Here is a 17,061-nt window from a genome sequence, read left to right as displayed (position 1 = left end):
CTAAGTAATATGGCATAAAAGCCATTGTTGGAACGTAGTATTATCAAAATACACTGGCTTTTCTAGAGATGAGAAGTTGCTGATCTATCTGAGTTTTACCAATTATTAATCTATGATTATGCCACAAATTCATTTCATGAATGATCTTGAACTTGATTGGCTCATAAAGGATGTTTGACTGCCTTGACTGCACTTTTCTGCATCTGTGTTGATCAAGCTTGATTTTGCAAAATTTATTTCAGTTCACTATGAAATGTGATGTTAGGATACACTATGGTGGTAGTACTTACCTCATCATTTTTATTAACTACACACTAGTCTATATTGAAGTATAATTCCTACTTTTTTTCTATTCTAAAACCTACCAAACTTTCTATTACAGGTAACACAGACATCTTTATCAGTCACAACATTAGTATGCATTAGATTATAAATTGCAGCAAATGCTTGTAAATGTTATTACATTTTTATTTACTCAATTATAATTAACTATGAAGTCTTTAACAGCATTCACTTTACACTTAATTGCATAAGGCCAGGCTCATCAGGTTTCTATCTTCCAAATCTATCAAAATAATGTTTTTACCAAGAATGAACTCTAAAGCATAAAATTAAGTTGTAATTTCTAATAATTAGAAACTAAGATAAAACTGACATTAATAGATAAGCATATCAATCTTGAAATAAGATTTTGTCTTGAAACCAGTTTACATGTTATGTTCACCTTGAAGAAGGACGTTTTTTCTGATCCCTTTTAGAGGATGAACGCTTTGGTGACACAGAAGATGAAGATGATGAGCTTGATGATGATGATGAACTAGAATGAGACCTTGACTGCGACTCTCCACTACTGCTGGAACTGGAGGAACTTCCACTACTGGAAGTCGAACTACCACTAGATGAAGACCTTGATTTGCTTTGTGAGTTTAAACAATAATAACATTTTTTATTGATATTTAATTTTATACATTAAAATTTTAAAAGACATTATTTTTATTATATCAGGCACCTGTTTCTTTTGAAGACACTTCCTTTACTGAGTCTCCTCAAGCAGAATGTACAAAATCTGTAACTGCTTAGGAATACAATAATTTTGGAATTCATGATAAAATATAATTATTTTAAAATGAAATGTATTATGCTGAAAGAGTTATTTTGTAAAAAATATTCTCAAATTTACAAGTTATAAACATTTAGCTATGAGGCCAGACACATCCAAACCATATTCAAACTCCTTTCAAAAAGTAAACAGAACATAAGAAAACACTTTGGATTTCATTGATAAAATAAAAATCAACTGAGAAATAAAAAAACTATAACCACAACTAGAAAGTTATAACAAATAATAGGAATAGGATAACATATATTGTAATATAAATTACCCAGATAAGTCATCTCAGCAATAAAATGAAATTCAGAGAAATACATCTTTAAGCTAATAACTGCCTCAATCATTTTAATAAACAGATCTAACTTCTCCAATACCTACTTACTCCACCTCTTCTGCATAATTTTTGCATACAATTTTCATCTACATAAAATAACTGTATTGAAATACTTAGGGCCCTTTGTCACCATCCACATTGATAGACTAACCACCATCATCTACTATGAAGTAATACTTCTGCTTTGCCTTAATAGTTTCTAACCACATGTTATCATATTTTCTCAACCAACCATTATGAGGTAGACAGATTAAATTATAACAGAAGCAAGCATCTCTTTGAACTTCATTTAAACTCTGAAACATTAATTTCATTATACTTTTGAAGTACCTTTAAAGTTGGGAAATTAACTTGATTAAACAATTACCAATGAGCATTAATTAGTGTCATGTAAAATAATCATATAATCAAAATTATGATTAAATCACTTAATATCAAATATAATCATTTAATCAAATTAATGTTTTCACTTATTACTGTATTACATTATTTCAAATAACCCCAACAATAATCACCAAATTCCACTAATTTGAAAAGAGAGCAAAGAATGAGAAATGCATGTTATTCATGGGAAAAATAAATACCTGCTGTACTGTTAGTCCTTGATCGAGCAGAACATTAGAGGTGACATGTAACTTATCTCAAGACACAGTTGCAGAGCCAAATGATGATGCTCACAACTGCTCCAGAGAAAATTAAGCCAATATATTTGAAATTAGTAACTAACAAGTATATTATTTTTCAGTGTCTTTTACACCACTATGTAATACAAATTTTGTTCCTGGATAGTATGTGTTATTTCTTAATTGCTTATGTTGTAAAAGCACAGAAAATAGCCATTATTCCTTTCAAATTTTGCTTTTCTGACTTGGATAATGAAATTTGGAAATTAACCTATTTACTATGTAAAAAATAAGCAAACTTGCACCTTTTCATTTACATAAAGTCTGAATAAAACAACATATGAATCAAGATTTACACGTATTTATACTAAAGTTATACAAAGTTATATGTTCAGAAGTAAGTAGTTTTTCGAGATTTGTGACTGTAATGTAAATCACTTTCATGTATCAGCCCCAAAATACAGTCTTCCATCACGATTTCATTATACTCTCCTTGGTAGTGGCATTCAAAGTCCAGTATATCTTGGTGGAAGTGCTGGCCTTGCTCCTTTGAGTATGCTCCCATGTTCTCCTTGAATTTATCAAGATGAGCATCAAGGATATGGGCTTTCGGGGACATCCTGCAACCCATTTTGCTGTAGTTTCTTATCATAGCCTCATTCAGTTCCACATAATTTTCAGCCTTGTGATTGTCCAAGAAGCCCCAAACTACTATGACAAAGCTGCCCCAAGCTTTCTTTTCCTTCCTACTGAGTTTCTTGGGGAATTCTGTGCACTCCACGATCTTCTTTATTTGTGGTCCAACAAAGACACCAGTTTTGACTTTTGCCTCAGACAGCTTGGGGAAGAAGTCTCGAAATCACTTGAAGGCTGCAGACACCTTATCAAGAGCTGTGAAATTGTTTCATAAGACCCAGTTTTATATGCAATTGTGGGAACAACACCTACTAGGGGTCCACTAGTGGCTCTCACTTGACATTGTGCCTCCCACAGAGATCTCGGTTTGTTGTGGCAAGTGCTTCCTGTTGTAGTGTGCTGCGGTGTCCCTGCTGTCCCAAAGGCAAAGATAACAGAGAAACTTGGTAAAGCCTCCTTGAATACCCATTAGGAATTCCACAAGTTTGAAGTCTCTGATAACCTCCCAGCCATACTAATCATACTTCAAGGCTTCTAGCAAGGTCTTGATGCTGTTGTATTCCTCTTTGAGGTACACTGAATGAGCCAGGGGAAGAGACAGATACTTATTCCCATTATGGAACAGCACAGCTTTGAGACTTCTGGATGAGCTATCAATGAAGAGGCACCACTCGTTCAGGTTACAGGCAATTCCAACTGCCTCACACAGACCAGATACATTGTGACAGAGCCCATCTTGATGAGTGAAGAAGCTTGAGAAATATCGGTGACGCTTCCTGTACTTGTGCACTTTCATCTAACAAATCCCACTCCTTGAGCCTAGATGTTAAAAGCTCAGCATTCAACTTTGTTAAACCAAGATCTCTGATCAAGTCATTGAGGTCTCTTTGGTTGGTGTAGTATGGGTTTCTCTCATCAGCTGCACCTCTGAAATTTATATCTGGATCTTCAACATCTACCTCCTCTTCTTGAAAATTCTTGTAAGTTCGAGAAAATACTCTATTTGCTGGTCAACATTGAATCTACCTGGAATGTTCTGGAAAATGGGTAAATTTAAAAATTTCATTACCCAGGTCACAATAGCAAAGTTTGAAGAGAAAAATAGGTCTTCTCCATTCTCTTTAGGCATAAGCAATTGGAAAATAATACTTTCTCCCCAGGAAAAAAAAAAGTAGAAATTTTATTACATTGTGTAATCATATCCATAAACTGTTTTGTTTTCAATTTCCTTTCAATCCTGTTTTAATTTAAGCTTATTGTTCTTACTTTTGTGCCTCAAGGACAGTTAGAAGGTTCTGTTCTTTGTTTAGGTTGTGAAACAAATGTTAGTATGGCCTTTCATAATTTAGAGTTTCTTATGTTTTGAGTTAAGGTTACTTAGGTGGATAAGAAATAGTAATATTAATGTAAAAGAGTGCCTGTTAGTAGTCCTATGACAACTGGTTTTAATTATAGAATATCCCCCATGACCCCAATTCTTCTGTAAGATATGTTTGAATTATGCTTATTCTATAGTATTTTAGCAACAGAAATAAAATAAAAAATCATGTAAGGCTGAAAATAATGATCTCACACATTGAAGAATGCTTTCACGTAAAGAAAATATAATTATAATGAATACGTAAGAACTGATAGTTTTTTCTATGATATTCTTACAGAACAATGGATGGAGCCTTACAGATTGTTATGGTAAACTTGGATTGTTTTAAATCAACTTCAAGAAGAAAGCATTGGTGTGATATTTGTCGAATCTTTCAGGATAACTTTTAAGCATTACAAACACTAAATCATATAAATTCCTTAATCCAATTTTGAGGCAGAATCTCTAAACTGTAAAATAAATACATTAATTACTGTAAGCAGTTTCAAAGACCCTCATTTAATGACACTATTGAGAGGGTCTTAAGTTCATTTATGGCTCTTAGAAGATTTTCCATTCATCTACTTAAAAAGTCCTTTAGACTCCAGTTAATCTGTTGACCCTTTGTATTGAAGTTATTCAAAATTTTATAAGATTTGAATCTGGTTTCACTCATTCTGACAGTTACTTTTTTTTAATTATTGTGCATACTTAAATTTTTTGTTATTCATGTGTTATCAATCCAGGTTATGCTGATTTTATTTGGCAAACTCAATAATGTGTGTAGGCATACCAATGTTAATCAACAGTTTAAATAAGTTCACAACTTATAAAGTAGCAAAAGTATACATTTTTTGTTGATTTGAAATTGGCTTAGTTTAATAATCATCAAATCTTATTTGCTCCTTATTTTCAGCTCTGCTAATTAAGTTTTCAGTTCTGATAATAACACAACATATTTTCAAAAAAGGTGAGCAATACTTAACAAGTACTCATGTTTTTTAGTATGTTCTTTTATTCCAACTAGCTGTAGATCTTATATTTTCCTTTGCACAGCAAAAATGTGTGAATTTAGATGACAAATGACTGCTTAGACATGAAATAAGTGTCAGATTTACATGTACATCTAATGTCTTTGTGAATAAATCCTTTCTGCAAAATAAATTAGCTTATTTTTACCATATTTTAGTTTTGTATCACACTAACACCACAAATGGCATCTTGAACACAATAAACTTCAGAGATTTGGAGATAGTAAGTTTTTTAATTATACTGATATTACAAGCACTATTAATAAAAAGATCACCAAGTTTTTAAAATAATATATGCACTTTCTCTCAAGTAACAAAAAATTGTTTGTAATAATACATAATTATATTTATCTAGAATTATTGGTAAATGAAGATTACATAACATAAGAACAAAACTATAAAAATGATCATGTAGCCCCAGAGAATTTGGCTTATGATCTATACCAAGTAACTGATTGGGTATTAAAGGATATTAAGAACATAAATTAAGATCAATATTCATGGCTAGCTTTAAATTTCATATGTGAATGTTTACCATTTATATACTGTAAGGATTCACAGATTTTAGGCTATTTAAACAACCTTGCTACCACCATTTAATCAAGAAACTATAAATACTGTAACTTTTAATCTAAATAACTGTATCTTCAGAAAATTTAGCATATTTTAGTGAACACTACAAGACTTTTTTTTTCATGCAAAAAATCTAATTTTCTCTTTACATATTTTTTGCTAAATATTTCTCAGTGAGTTTATGGAGCCAAAAGTGACTCACACTTTGAATATTCTGAAATCAAAGTAACTTTCATGTTAAGATTAAAAATCTTTCTTTCATCTTAAATGTTTACAAATTCCCTTTACATAACATCTAGAATCTCCAAAATGAAGTTTTTTTATCTGGAGCTTTATCTCTTACCAGCTCTTTTCTGTACCTTAACACTGTAGAGACATGACTTGTAACCACCATAAAAAAGTTAATCTAAACTTTCCCTTTTTCTTTTTCGAATGACTTCAGATTGTAACAAAAAATTATTTATCATAAATAGCTCCCAGCTCACAATAGTTTGTATCTGTTTCTATTTTGCTTTCTCTTTTACCAGCTATTTTCTCTACCTTAGCACTGTATAAATATGGTTACCTAACTGACCTTGTAATCACCACAAAAACCTGAAATAAATCTAATTTTGCTTTTTTTCTTTCTAAAATAACTTCAGATTGTAACAAAAAAAAAAAATTATCATAAATGACCTCAGGCTCTTAATAGTTTGTATCTGTTTCTATTTTAACAATGAAACAGGCTATGAAAAACACAGCTGATGCATGTCTCAAGCAAGAGTAGTTATGTAATACTCAGGTAGCTCATATGCCTACCTTACAGAGCTTTTCTACTTAAGGTTTTTAATTTACTTTTTCTTATCTAACCACACAAGTTTCATATTATTTCATTTAGGTTATTATGTAAAAATATATGAGAAATATACAAAAGAAACACAAGAAATTAGTACTCATGTCTGGTTTTTTGGTTTTTTTTTATTTTTCTGCCCCAGAAAAAAAAATTAACTGTCTTTTGTTATGATGAAAGTAGTACATAAAATAATTTTTTTTTTTTCAAGTATGAAAGTAAGAACACAAAATAATAATACATATAATGCATACAATGTCCAATAACTATAATAATTTAATTGGCTTTCTGACTGAGCTACACAGTGTCTTAAAATAGTCCACATACTTTGTCAATGGGACTTTAGCAATAGTAACAATGAATATATAGACCAAAATAACTGAAATACTATCACAAGAATACATCAGTTCTTATAGGAAATATCTAAGAATCAAAACCTACTCTGTTTATTAGTTATAAATAATCTAAAGTCATACATTTGAGAGAATTGTTGATATTTTGTGAAAGACAGGATATGGAAGGAGAGCATGGAAAACAGATTTGGGATACTAGTTTATATAAATCAAGAAGACAGAAAGCTATAAAATTAGACTGTGCCTTAATAATATCTTTACTATAAATGTAATTTACATTAAAATCAGAAAATAAAAAAATTGTGCAGTCAAAAAGTTTCATAAACTTTATTGAAATTTTATGGTATTGATGTAGTAATTTATGATTTTGGGTTATTTCAAATGTATAGATAAAACTTAAAACATATTATTTCATTTCACATCCTTCACAAGCAAAATTTAATAGGCTTAGCAAACTATAGCAATCAGTAAAAAAGTGCATGATTCAGAACTAGAAGAAATAATAGTTTGCTGTATACTTCATTCTTTACTGTTCTATGTCTTAACACAAATAACTATGAAAACTAATTTATAAATATTAATACACATAGGTATATATTATAAAGGATATGTGACTATATTTTACACTAAAAAATAGCTGAGACAGGGAACTACTTTGTAAAGGCTAGTTTTATGTTCTTGGACACATCAACACAAATGCATGCTGACAACATCAGTCCAACTTCTGTACTGCTAGCCAGGCACAGCTGGAAGATCAATATAATGAAAATAACAAATGTATAATGTTGTGAGATTTAACCTACTTAGACTAAACATTTGTGTTTTCATATTATAACTTGTAATCATTCTAGAACATAAAAAGCATGATTTATATTTATTTCCTAATTCTTTTATGGTGGTTACAAGGTTGGTCAAATTGAAATACTCCATACTGTTAGAGAAATAACAGATAAAATATAAAGTTTTACTGAAAAAACAAAAAAAAATGTTGAGATAGATTTATGATGTTTTAGAGATTACACAAATAAAATTTGATTTTTTTTATAAAAAATAGCTTTTTAATCATAACATGAAAATCTTGCACTCAGACTAGCAAAGAAATAGACTAGATATTTTCACAAACAAATCATCATTAAAAAATACTTTGCTAAACATCTGGTTCTTTTTTGTGTACAAAAGACTTCAAATCTTTTCTAAAAGTCCACTAAATTTTATGAATGTACACATACCACATCAAATATTACAGTATAAATACTTACTACGTGTATACTATACTAAGTCTTTTGTGAAAAGGTTAACCCATCTAAGCAGTGGTATAAATTTTACTTTACTTACTCTAGCTTTTAAACTCCATTACAATTCTCTACATCTACTATCAACACAACCCCTACCTACAGTATATAAGCTCCATGTTATTACTTCCTGTTCACTTTTTGAGACAACTCATTTAGCAGACACAAAACTGACTATTTCATGGGAAAATGGGTGGAAGAGCATGAGTGGAAATATTATCAGAAATACATTTTTGGTATAGAAAAATGTTAAATTTTGAAACACTTATATCCTCTCACCCTACAATTAGAATCTCACACTGACAAGACAGGGGTGCTAGTGAAAATAAGAACAACACAGAAAGCATAAGCCTGGAAAAGAGGTGTGGAAAAATGAACTATAGAGATAATACACTAGTTGGGGTTGCAGAACTTCTGGAACAATTATGTTCTTTACTCAGGCAAAAAGAATCTAACTCCTAGATGATAAAAGTCAACCAGCCACACAGGCAAAACTGCAACTTGGTAGATGAAGTCTCTCATTTCATCACTGGAATTACACAGCTGTGGGCCCAAATCTTGTCTTCTTTATTAACATGTCATAATTCCAACTTAACATGAAAGTTACAGAACACAGCATGTTGAGTCTCCAGATTTTAGGAGAAAAGGCATGCAACTTAAAAGAGGTCAAACTTTTGCTCCAACATGAACAAGTGCAAAATACAATGAACCAAACTCAGAATTCTGGAATCTGTTATGCTTCACTCAACCCAAATTTAAGAAACAATGATTAACCTTGCCTGGCCTGGAATTATAATCTGAAGCTTGTTATTTACACCTCCTGCCCATAGAAATTTTCAAAAGCAAACCTACCTCAATTTATTCAATCTAGGGGTCAGCAGCAATGGGCAAAATCTCATGTTTTACCCATGACTAGTAGTCCAGTAGTGTATTTGTCTTTGTGTTATAATTGTTTAACACCTGGAAAGCACACAAGTTAGCAAGGTGGTCTTATGGAACACCTTATCTCAACAAAGCTTGTTACAACCAGGAATTTTGTTTTATTGGTTAACTGGTAGCTAATGAGGTACCAACTGTCACTATGTGGAATCCAAATGAAAATGATAAACAGGTGGCTGAAAAGAAGAGAAAAATAAAGTTATTCACCTCTCTGACAAACTAGCTGGAACATGAAGAATAGCCATGGAAAGCAGCTAGAAAACCTTCTTAATAGGCAACTGCCAAACCATATAAATAATGATATACAAGTATATTAGGAGTGATCTACACACAAGCTTGTACAATTTCCTCCAGTGGATGATGCAACCAAACCACCAGAAACATTGAGATATGGTATACTTGATGAGAGGATACCTAGGAAGTCATATCTCCTCCACTGAAAGCCAAGAGTATGCAATACAAAAAAATTGAAGAACCGAATCTTCCAAAGCAAATGGAGAAATTATGTGACACCAGAAGATCTCAACAAAGAAACAAAAGGTGACACAAATCCTGAAACATTTTAGAGCATGCAACAGAACACTGGAGAGCCCACACCAGACAAAAGAAAGATGATCTGGATCCCAGCTGTCATAAAATTAAGAAATGGAAGAAAGATAAATAGGAGAGAATGGTTTAACCCCTATTTTAGCCACTAAAGTTTTGTGTAGAAAGGACCTACTGGGATACAATAGTGTGTAATGGGTAAAAACAAAGAGTACTGTGAAAATGAACTGTAAATACACTCAAATATCGAAGTTCACTCCCCAACAATAGAACATATGTCTTAAGAGAAAGGTGATATAGGAAACACGCCACCAAAGGTTCAAAGAGTGAACAAAGTAAGACAAAGAACCACTTTGATGTTCTAATAAGGAAATAGAAAAGGATGTTGAGGATTGATAACCTGGAAATATTTTAGAGGCAGTGCAGGGATAAAACTGGAAACTCAAAAACTTTACATCCTCTGGAAAACTAAAATACATGAAAGAGCTACCTTGTACAGAGAAATGGAAAAGGCACCAAACCTTTGTTGATTAACCATGTGAGAAATAGAAAACATGTGGTACAGTTGGATGAGAAAAATTAAAACCACATCTGAGAGACCACTAACTATAAGTAAACCATTTCAATCAATAAATATCCAACAAATTATGCCAAAAGAACAGATATAATAAAGTTGCCACCCAAGAAGGTAACATCATACAACAGACTGTACAATGGTGACTGCCAGATAAAAATGTCCCACTGAGGAAGTGGAAACGATTGATACTCCTTAAGATACTAAGGAGTGGAAACCAAGGCTGACCCAACCAATGTGGCACCACCAGAAGAACTCAACTGATCAAAGAACAAATCTGTGCAGGAACTTTGTATATCAGATGAATCAAATGGAAGACATAAAGATGAAGACCTGTCCAATCTTTGCTAACAGGTAAAAGCCAGAAACTGAGGCACAAGAAACCAAAAGAATGAGGACTGTGGCAAAGGTAATGAGAGCAGACCACAAAAACTTGCAGAAGAAGCATCCATTCTGTGGGAAGAGTTTCATTGGGTCAGGATAACAAATTGACCACTAAATTCATTACACCTAGAACATTACAAGCAAAGAGAACAATCTGAGGATTATGAGCACAAAAGAAAAGATCCAATCTTGCTTTGAAATGTAAGAAACTACAGTGGAACTGTCTGACTGAGGATTATGGGCAGAAAAGAAAAGATCATCCAATCTTGCTTTGAAATGTAAGAAACTACAGTGGAACTGTCTGACTGTAGTATTACAACCTTCCGTATAACAATATGAGAACCTGATATATATATATATCTTTGAATTGCTTGAAGCTCTAAAAGTAAGATGTGGAGAGAATATTCCTTATTTCTTCAGTGGCCCTTGAAGTCCATATCTACTATCAAGTGTCACAACCTTGGAGATAAGCATCCTTTAAAAATGTATTTGGATGTGGAGGTGGGAAAGGAACACCTACTACTATGTTTTCCCTGTACAACCACTAGACAAGAGTAAGCATGTTGGAAGATGAAAGGGTCATCATCCATGAAAACATTCCATTGGTCCTGTAACAACCATGAAGGGAACACATGTGAACCCAAATGAATAAGTGATTCCAAGGATGCCCACATCTCCTGAAAGAGACAGAATCTCAAAAGGCAGCGAAAAAAAAGAGAAATTACCATCGAAGAAGAATGGCCTGTTAAATGGCCTGAAAGCTTAGAGGAGATGACTGTACACAACTGATAAAACAGTTGAGAAACACCCTGAAATAGATGAGGTACTATGTGGGAAGAATAGATTTCTTCATTGTGATGAAAATCCCAACTCTTGCAACATTGGATAAAAAGAGTTCATGTGTAAAGTTCTATCAAGTGGCAAGAAGGAGCAAGATACCAGCCATCCACATAACTGTAAGTGTAAATGATGTGAAAATAATACAACTATCTAGCAAAAGATGCAAGACCAAATGTTAGAACATGCAAAACTTACAAACCTTTCACTTGAACAAAAAAATGGAGATAACAACATGAAGACTCCTTGATCAGACTATAGAGATATGCATCAGCAACACTGAACCTTGTCATCCATAAACCATGTACAAAGTGTCACCAAAGACAAAAAAGTTATTGAGATGAGATAGGCCAATGACAGACTACTAATCAACCATCTTCTTTGATATTACAAACAACTGAAAAATGGAGGAAATTAACCAGTAGGAGACTGAAAATGTAACAGACTAATGTCAAAAGAGAACCATGGACACTGGCCATATCCACTCTAGATTCCATGGAAACTGAAATACCTGCAAAAATTAAATGTCAAAGAAATAGAGCTTCTCTGATATCTTCAAGTTCCAAAGAAGGAAATCAGGCTTCATAAAGCAAAGTACTTCACTCCAAAAGATCCTAGCAGCACACCAATCAAAATACCTCCAAAAATTTAATATGAGAACTGTGATAGGCCTCAGGCACTTGTAAGAGACAGATGCATTGGGGAAACTGGATTAATAAACAATGGCATCAAGTCTAGAACTCCAAAAAGAAAGAAAAGGATCTAACCTTTGAGTATTCAAATGTAGAATTTCCAAGCAATGGAAAGAAATATATGCTGATCCAATAAATGGAGAAGATAAGGCATGAAAGATTCCCTTCTCAATTCATCAACAATGTCTGGGAAAGGTGGAAAAGCCATGTAAATAGCCAAATGACTGTGCCCTCCAACAAAGAAGAGTTGTAAGCTACAGGTGAAATGTTCAAGACATTATAAATTGGATGTTTTAGTTGCAAGAAAGATGCAAGATGCAGGATGTTCATCCAAAGCTCATGATTAACTGTATGAGCAAAGTTTCCATAAAAAATAGAATTCCACAAAAACTGCCCCTGATCCTCTACAAGCTCAGTCCCTGAGCTTACAGGTAAAGAAACGTCAGACCCATGTAAATGTTCACCTCTCTGTATGTGAGGAATTAGACATCCTCCACAGAAAGCCCCCTCAATACACTGGGAGACTCCATATTAGATACATGACATTGTGAACATCTCAGGATTTTTTGTTGAAATTACTGAAATCACTTTGAAAAAATATTACTTCAAAATTTCATTTTCATTATTTTGTAAAATAAATAAAATATACAACAAACTCAAACTCAAGAAGACAGGTCTAAAAAAAATGGAAGTAACATAGAAAGCTTTTACAGGGAATTGGGATAAAGGTAGAAATTGACGTAAGTGGAGAGATCTAACTTGTTTTGGCCAAGATAATGAGGTATAAATTTTATCATGCTTGCTACAGTCTTTAGTTGTCAAGATGAATGACTTCCAAAACACAAAAACTAGAGAGGCATTCAGTAGAGGTATACCTCTGCCATGCAGTGTTGTTCATACATGGCTTTCAAGAAAACGTGTCCATACATCTGTCACTATCAATGGACACAGACATTTTTGACAGGACAATTTGGAATATTCTACACATCTACTACATTTAATCAAAATCTGATCATTTTTGACTGAGTTACACAGTAAAAGTAGTGTGAAAAATCAATCATCATTGTAACAAATAGGAAGACTTTGATTTTCACGATCTTGCTGTGAACTTGGCCCTCCAAAAACTAATCACTTGTATATTTAGTCATAATTCAAATGTATATTAGTTTTCATCCAAATCCACTCAAGTCATTTTCAAGAAAACTTGCTGATACACACAAACACATGGAGGTGAAAACATAACCTCCATCTGCTTTTAGTGGTGGAAGTAAATACATAATAAAACTATAAACAACCAAGATTTTGCTCAGTAAAGTGATCAGTTCTTAAATCTCCAATATTAGATATATATTACTAATCCTCATTGTTATGTTTGTTTATTCACAACTATGTGACACCTCATATATATATAATGCACACACACACACAATAACTGAATCCAGTTAAGTCCCTAATTTTCAGACAAAATTGGTCTCTACAAGAGGAATAAAGACTGAACATTTCTTGAACTAGTTACCTGTCACTACTGCTTTCACTGTCATCACTACTTGATGACCTTGCTCTTTTCCTCTTTTCTTTGTCCCTGCCTCTTTCCTTTTTGTCAACTGTTTTTGCTTTTTTAGTATCAGAAGTCTTTGCCATACCACTGGAACGGCTTTGAGTCCTAGTTACGTTCCAATGCATAACATTAATATTTTAAGTTACAATTTTTAAGGGGAAAAAACAATAACAACATAATAACATTTGGTCAATGCATCATTATATACAGCTCTTTATTCAGACACTACTTAAAAAGGCATGGAAAATTAACTGTTAAAAACAATATTGCCAGTAAAATTACAAATAAACACCAAGGACAATTTTTCAAAACAAATAAAACATAATGTAATTTTAATTAGTGAAATAAACAAGATAAGGAGAGGCCAAGACTGGTAATTATAACTTCAAGCAATATACAAGTCTATAAAACAGGTGATACATTCTTCCATCTTAACTGATTATTCAACTTTATCATGAAAAAGCATGGCATATGGTTACATATATCATACACCAATGGCTCTGAAATTTCTCTGCATACTAAAAGCCAGCTGCTCTTAAGTTTGTATGATGATCATACATTCCCATACAGATGTAAGTAAAGATGCTGGGGTAACAAGTTCTTTAAAGATTTGGAAATGGTAATATTTATATTCAACCAAGCAGAAAATAGAAAACAGATAAAAACACAAGTTCACTGCAGATATCAAGTGCAGTTACAGTATATATGAGTAAATATTTTTCCTATGGTGGCATTATTTTTCTTGAGATGAATGTTGTGTAAAAATGCAATTACTTTTATATGATCAAAAACTAAGGTATGACCACTAATACATACATGTATAAATAGGTCAGAATTTGTCATAGTACAAGAAGAAAAGTTAACACTAGCAATGCATGTTTTTGTTAAGCATTCTTATTGCAAAAATGTATATGTGGGAATATAGCAATCTTGTAAACTAATGAATGAACACATGTGTGCATATATATATTCAATGGAATAGGTAATTAATACCATATTACTTCAAATTAAAGAGCCCTCTAATTCAAGATGCACCCAACTTTTAAATAGGAATTTTCAGGAAAACAATTTGGATGATAATTAGAAAGGAGTAAATATGTTTTAAAAGAGTTTAGTAATAAATTAAAAATGTTAATAATGTATTTAAAATGAAATATAATAAAAAATATACAAAATATAAGGACATTTTAAAGTTCATAACAATAATAATTCTTTCTGCTTTCTTTATTTAATCAGAATGCTACTCTGATGTTTTTTCTGACCAGCTGTTCTATTCTAAAGTTAAGCACTATTGCCCCAAAGAATGTCATCTTACATTCCATCTTTCACATAAAATTCCACTATACTTTTAACATTAAGACTTCTCTTGTTACAGGCAGTTCTTTATTTTGTAACTCTCTAAAATACACTAAAATGGTGACATCAGTTTCAGGATGTCTTCCTTTTCTTGAGCCAGAAATTATTTTGTACTTTCTTTTGCAAGAAAACAACTTGGTTTTCATATCACACCAAGATGTACATTTGCATCACTCACTGTATACTTTTTACTGGCTGCATGATTCCCAATCTGTTTGATGCACAAAATAACTTTTCTTTTAAGTTAGCATCTTACTTAAAACACTTTTCCATGTGTAAAAAAATGCAATAAAAATAACACAATAGCATCTGAACAACAGGAAAGTTGACAAAGACTGAGGACAGTGATATCCAATTATACCAATAGAGTTGCTGACATTGGCAAATTTTTAATTTCATCATCAGTCAATACGTCTGATTTATCTAAACTCAAGCATTAGAATATTATGAATATTCAATACAAGTTCAACAACAGAGAAAATCTAGCTCACTTTTAACTTACAACAGCAAGCTAGAATAGTCTTTTCATTATAAATTTGGGACTACACTCCAATTATAATTATGACTGATTCAAAAAATAAGCTAACTAATACAAAGTTGCAAATGTACTTTTGTTTTTAATCACTGGTTTTAAGTTTATCAGTTATTTACAAAGAGGGGGTATATTATTTTAATCTTCCTACTTCTTTTATTTGCATATCCTTGTGCACTTGAACATTTATGAAGAATCATTAGTAGAATATCATTGGCTACCACAGGTTTTGTAATGTTTATAGTACTTTATATATTGGTAACAACATTTTAGTTACTTATTATCACATTCTTTCATATTGTTGCCCATGCTAATATACACAAAAGAAACATTGTTTGCCTTCTAATTATCATAATAAATTACTGAAATATTTTAAACATAAATATTGAGTATAAATATACTTACATGTTTGAATGCTTTAAGAAAACTACCTAAAAAATAAAAACAAAAATTAACAACCAATTTATTATTTACAGAGAGGGATTAAACTACCATTATTTTTAAGCTACAAGGCAATTAATGTTTTGATGCATATTTTATTATAATTTATAGAATATTCTAAAATCAAACAGTTGCACGTGCTAACCCTAATAAAAAGGAAATGGCATTGGCAAACATTAATTAAAATTTTAAAAAAATTTATAATTATTTGGAGTATAAAGATAACTGTTTCTAAACTTTTCATTATATAAAAAAGTAACTATTTATCCCAATTTCATAGAACTATAATAAAACTAAATAAATTCATCATGTACTATAAAGCAGAAACCTAAATAAAAAAATACAAATCTATGTTCCTGTTATCTAATTACATTAGAGCTCAAAATACCCTGCTCATTATTCAACAGAAATACAAATTTCAACAACGAAGTTAATGAGTTATGCATCAAAGAAAAAAATCACATTTAAAGAAAAAGCAGTAAACATTCAACTGTTTAACTTCACATTCTTAGAACTGATTTAATACATGTCAGAAATATTAGTCAAGTTTTATTTTTAGTTGCTTAAACTTATTTTTATAGAATTGAAGTCAATACTTTCCTAGAGTTTTGGAAATGAGATGCATCTCATTTGACAACAAGATGTGCAAAGTTTTTCTACAAATAGCTTACCTGCATATTTTATTGTATTTTATATACATAATATCACACACAGCTATCATGACAATTTAAACTGAAATTTGTATGTGTGAGAGCTGTGGAAATAACTGATAGTTACATTAAATTGTTAACTCTCCACAGAAATCTAAAATCACTTTTAACTTTTTTTTAATCAATATTATATTTAATCACCCAGGAGAATCCTAATATTCTAATACTTAAACTGCTTGAACTGTAACATATATATATATATAGCTAGAGAGAGAGAATTACTCATAAGTAGTGATTACATCCATATATTAACTGATTAATCAGTATTATAATTAACCTGTAAATGTTATGAAAATAATTAACTCATTGAAATTAGTTTCAAAGTTTTACTATTTTCCATTATTATTATT

The 17,061-nt window shown here is 31.6% G+C and overlaps 1 pseudogene across 1 annotated transcript in view; it reads right to left on the bottom strand.

Moving 5' to 3' along the window:
- The window catches only part of LOC143236904 (uncharacterized), a 35,558-nt pseudogene that overhangs the window by 13,536 nt on the left and 4,961 nt on the right, over positions 1–17,061 (bottom strand). The window contains exons 2-4 of the transcript XR_013019787.1: positions 15,966–15,991; positions 13,631–13,777; positions 725–916 (exon numbers count right to left, since the gene is read on the bottom strand). The product of XR_013019787.1 is annotated as an uncharacterized LOC143236904 (transcript). The remainder of the gene's footprint in view (positions 1–724; positions 917–13,630; positions 13,778–15,965; positions 15,992–17,061) is intronic.

The sequence above is a fragment of the Tachypleus tridentatus genome, chromosome 13 (assembly GCF_004210375.1).
Source record: "Tachypleus tridentatus isolate NWPU-2018 chromosome 13, ASM421037v1, whole genome shotgun sequence".
NCBI lineage: Eukaryota > Metazoa > Arthropoda > Merostomata > Xiphosura > Limulidae > Tachypleus > Tachypleus tridentatus.
This window is presented reverse-complemented; position numbering and strand designations above follow the sequence as displayed.